This window comes from Petaurus breviceps, unplaced genomic scaffold (genome assembly GCF_028583685.1).
Source record: "Petaurus breviceps papuanus isolate PSGF00001 unplaced genomic scaffold, PetGlider_PUasm1.0 90994, whole genome shotgun sequence".
Classification (NCBI taxonomy): domain Eukaryota; kingdom Metazoa; phylum Chordata; class Mammalia; order Diprotodontia; family Petauridae; genus Petaurus; species Petaurus breviceps.
In genome coordinates, this window is record NW_027187393.1 from 5,048,241 (window position 1) to 5,053,863 (window position 5,623).

Genomic DNA, 5,623 nt, shown 5'->3' on the forward strand with positions numbered 1-5,623 from the left:
ACATGGCTAGTAAGTGGGCAGTCTGGGATTCTAACTCAGATCATAAAATTCCAAAGCCAAATTTCTTTCTACTACACCACAGCTACAAGCACCAATAGAATCTCTCAATAAAATTTGCCTTCTAGACAGAGGCAGCCTCCAGGTTAAAATCCTGTCTCTAACAAATATTTGCTGTATGACATCTTCAGGTCACTTAATTTCTCAATGCTCCAGGCATCACAGAGGAATGGTTGCTCTGCATTGGTAGAGGGAATTCCCATTACTGGTACAATCACCTCTCAGTTCCTTCCCATACAAAGCATTTCTTCTGAAGACTTGATGTTCCTGGAACTTCTGACCCAAATATGGTTTGTCCTGATCCCACCTCACACAAGGAGTGAAGGACTTGTGGTTATGCCTATGACAGGTGGCCTGAGCATATGTTAACAGCAGGAGAAGGTGACCTTCTCCAGGCCACAGACAATGAAGAGCCCCCGACTGAGCAGGAATGATGAGCCATTGCACTCTGATTCCTGAAAAGCAGAGTTTCCTGTCTTGAGGGTAGGATTTGTAGTCCCACCCTTCCCTGAGCAAAAATCCACTCACTAAAATCCCCAACACAAGCAGTCAGGCTACTTGGACTCAAAAGGCTCCAGGGAACTGGGGCCTGGTCCTGCCAGGGGCCAGCTAAGGAGGAGAACCCTGGGCCGCCCCATCCCTGGAACCTGCTGCCACTAAGGGCCCCAACTATACCAGATCAAGCTCAAGTCAGTTTTTTAAATGAAATCTGAGAAAGTAATAAAGTTCCCTGCAGAAGCTATCTCAGACAATTCTCATCTCTCCTGTCAAGCAAATGAATTCCTGGTGTCAGGGCCTTGAGACTCTTCCCCAAACATGCAATCATTCACATAAAAGAGAATACTCAGATAAAACCCATCACAGAGCTTCCAGAAGGAAAACCAGTCTATCCCCAAATAATTTTGAAAGACTTAAAAATTCTGAGACCCAAGGTGAAACGTGTTACCTACTTCTTCACAGTGAGATGATAGGGTCAGATTAGAGATTAAGATATCTTTCTTGAACATGGACAACATGGGGATTTGTTTTTGCTTGACTGTACAGATTTGTTACAAGGGTTTTGATTTGGGTTTTTTTTTTCTTTTCCAATAGGAGAAGATAGGAGGGAGAGAAAAGAAATGTTTGTTAATTAAAAAAAGAAAAGAAAGAAGGAAAGGAAGGAAGGAAGGAAGGAAGGAAGGAAGGAAGGAAGGAAGGAAGGAAGGAAGGAAGGAAGGAAGGAAGGAAGGAAGGAAGGAAGGAAGGAAGGAAGGAAGGATTTCTCCTCGGATCTGATTGTATGACCAGTATGGGGCTAAATTGCAGGCCCAGTGCTCTCAGTCTTAGTGCTCAAATACTCAGCCCTGTATGCATGACTCCTGGATTTCCAGTCTCCCAACCTATACGTCCTGAAGCAATGTAGTCCTGAATCTTTGTAGACTGAGAACTTTGAAGCCCTAGAGCCTCCCATCCATGCAGCTCCAAAGTCTGGAAGGCTGAGCACATGTCATAGGATGTGAGAATAAGGAAATCACATTTGCCTACCCATTTCCTCTACTCCCAATTATCGAGGGAAGAGATTGAGGACTGTGTGAGCCTTCCCTGCAGGGTGGGGGGTGGGAGAGAGATTGGCAGGAGGAAAGAACAGGTGTAATTGCGGGAGGGATTTGTGAGTCCTAGGGTCCAAATAGTGGGAGAGCAAGGTGCTGCCAAGACTGGGCTCATTTCCCAGAAGTGAGAGTTTGACAGAAGTTTTAAACACAAGGGGAAAACATCCATTATGAGGTCCTTTTGGACACTGCACAAGAGCTAATAGACCCTGAGACCCTAGACCAGATAGAGGAGCTCTGAAGTATCCTCTCACCTCTGAAGGAAGCTGGGGTGACCTGGCTGGGATATTGAGGACAATAGAAGATAAAGATGAGTCTTCACAGAGGACCTGAGATGGAGTTTCAGTGGGTGGTAGCTATAAAGAAAAACATCCAGGCACCATCTGCTGGGAACTGAGGAGAGATACAGATAGAGTGATGAAGCTGGTGTGACAAGGCCTGAGAGACCACAGTAGTCTCCTTAGATAGCACATACTGAAGAGACAGAAGCAATGGGATCTCTACTAATTTATGTTGTAAGGGGCTGTGGTTATAAATAGGACCTCTGGGAAGGGCTATTTACTGAAGGGTACCATTTTCTCTGTGGCTACTTTTGATTTCCATTGATTTATAAATAAACTTGTTCCTTCTTTGAACCTTGTGAACAAGGTATTTTGCAGGGAGAATCAATAATTGTGGTGAGCAGAGACAGACAAAAAAATTCTCAGATAATGAGAGTTGGGGCAATGAACCAAAGAAATGAGAAATCCCCTGGAGGATAAGCACAAGCTTCCTTAGGAAGTAGAGTACAGGCTTTTCTTGTTCTTCCATGGATCATGAATATAATTTTCTTCATTAATCTTTGATATGGGAGACAATTATCAAATCAAGGAATCCAGAGCAAACCTCTGATGCAACCATTATCCAGGAAGAGAGAACTGGAGGGTAAGAGGCCTTGACTGGGGGAGAAAGGAAGGTGAGCCAGGGAGAAGTCAAAAGGGTGGAGCGAGAAGTCAGCAGCTTCACTTCAGCTCTCCCAAAACCTCTTCCACAACTACATTAAAAACACATCAAACCAAATTCTGAGAAGTCAATAAAAAAGTCACAGCGAGTTATTTTTCTAGCCCCAAGGTACTTTAGGAAGACTTTAGAAAGAGAGGTCTGCAGACACTGGGGTGAGGGTTGGCCAGGAGTGGAGCAGCAGAAGCAGCATTAGGTGGTGGGGGTGGCAGCAATGATAGAGAGCAACCCAGCACTCAGGGACAGTAAAGGTAACAAAAACCTGGGCAGAAAGAGATCCCAGGAGACCTCTGACTAGCATAGGGAACAGGAAGAGGTGCCATCTGGTAGCTCTGTTGCCCATTACTCAGTTCTAGTAGATAGTTTAAGGATAAAGGGTAGTGGTCATAGTCACAAGGGAGCAGGAGCCCTATCTGTGTAAGGAGCAGAGCACAGGACAGAAGGGCAGTGACCAGACCTCTTCCCAAAGCATGCTACTTTGGAAGCACCAAAAATGTACAGGCTCCCATATTGAAAGCAGTAGAAGGACATAAAAGACAAACAAGCTTAGGCCAATAGACCCCTCTAGAGGTGATCAGAGCCCAACTTTAATATAAAGTCCAAAGTCAAGAAATAGGCTGGAAAGAATGAACAAACAACAAAGAAAGAACCTGACTATAAAAAGCTACCATGGTAACAGGGAATTCTTAAGACGCAAACACAGAAGAAGACAATGATTTGAAAACATCTACGAGCAAAGCGTCAAAGGAAAATGCAGATTGGACACAAGCCCAAGAAGAATTCTTAGAAAAGCTTAAGAAATAATTTTTTAAGAACAAAAAAAAGATTTAAAACCCAAATAAGAGGAATAGGTGAAAATTTGAAGAAAAAATGAGAGTTTTGCAAGAAAATCATGAAAATATAGTTAATAATATCAAAAGAAAATTAAAAGAACATGAAACATATTGCCTACCAGATTTAAGTATGGGAGAACAATTTTGAAGGAATAAGAGATAGAGATAGAAGTGTAAAATGAATAATTTCTATTGTATTCAATTAAAAAGTTTCTACAAATAAAACCAACGTATCCAAGATTACAAGGAAAGCAGAAAAATGGGGGGAAATTTTTTTTACAGACAGTATCTCATATAAAGGTCTTATTTCTCAAATATAAAGAGAATTTTGTCAAATTTATAAGAATGCAAGTCATTCCCTAAATGATAAATGGTCAAAGTATATGAACAGGCAGCTTTTTGATGATGAAATCAAAACTATATATAGTCATATAAAAATGCTCTAAATCATCATTAATTCAGAGAAAAGCAAATTAAAATAACTTTGATATATCATCTTACACCTATCAGATTGGCTAAAATGATATATGCCTTTCATTTAGGGAGTGGCTAAACTAGTTGTGGTATTAGATGATTGTGATGGAATACTACTGTGCTATAAGAAATAATGGGCTGATGGATTTTAGAAAAACATGGAAAAACTTGTATGAAATAATGAGAAGTGAAATGAGAAGTACCATGAGAAGTACCAAGAGAAGCACATAGTAACAGAAATATTGTCCTTAAGACAATTTTGAATTACTAATTATCTTGAGTATCATGGATACTCAAATCAACTACGACAGGCTTATGAAGGAAGATGTTATCCACCTCCAGAGAAAGACCTGGCAAATAGAAGTATGTATAGTATCATTTTACATATATGTGATACATATGTGTGTATATGTGTGTGTATTTGTGTTTAATTATAACCTTCTTTAGGGTAGGGTGGAGAGGGAGGGAGAAAAAATTAAAAATGCACAATAGAGAACAAAAGAAAATTCATAAGGAAGTACAGAAAAGCAAGAAGTTTTGAAAATAATGTGTAGTATTTATTACAATATTTATAACATTATTACAAAAAAAATAAACAGTATGAAATGGAAATTCATGGTTTTATATTGAATATTCTCTTTATGCTGTTCCATGTAAATGGAAATGTTTTTTTTCTCTTTTTGTATTTAAGTTCAAAGTTAATTTTAAAAATTATTGGTAAAAGGCACAAAAAAATACTGAATAAAATAACTTCTTAAAAATCAGAATTGGCCAAATGGTAAAAGAGGAGCCAAAAAAAATACTGAATAAGACTCCTTAAAAAGTAAAATTGGAGGGGCGGCCAGGTAGCACAGCAAGTGGGAGCACCGGCTCCAATGTTGGGATGACCTGGAGATTGAATCTCAGGCTCAGACACTCAGCACCCACCCAGAGACACCTGGCTGTGTAGCCTTGAGCAAGTTACTTAACCCCAATTGCTTAGGGGCAGCCAGGTGGCTCAGCGAGTAAGAGCACCGGCTCCAGTGTCGGGATGACCTGGATCAAATCTGGGCTCAGATACTCAGCACCACACCCAGAAATAACTGGCCGTGTAACCTTGAGCAAGTTACTTAACCCCGATTGCTTTAAAAAAAAAAAAAGTAAAATTGGTCAAATGGAAGCTAATGACTCCATGAGACATCAAGAAACAATAAAACAAAGTCAAAAGTCTGTAGAGAATGTGAAATATCTTATAGGAAAAACAATCTCAAGGAGAGATCATTTTAAAATTATTGGTCTACCTGAAAGTCATGAACAACAATAACAAAAGGCCTAGAAATTCTGTATCAAGAAATTATCCAAAAAAAAATACTTCCCTAGGGGCAGCTAGGTGGTGCAGTGAGTAAAGCTCTGGTGCCAGAGTCAGGAGGACCCAAGTTTGGTTCTGGCCTCAGACACTTAACACCCACACACACACACAAAAAAAAAACTAGCTGTGTAACCTTGGGCAAGTTACTTAACCCCAATTGCCCTCCAAAAAAAAAAAAAGCAAAAAAAAAATACTTCCCACATATCTTGGAACTAGAGGGCAAAATCTACCAGTAACCTCTATAAAGAAATCCCCAAATACAGACTCCTAGGAATATTATAGTCAAAATCCAGAACTCCCAGGTCAGGAAGAAAATATTGCAA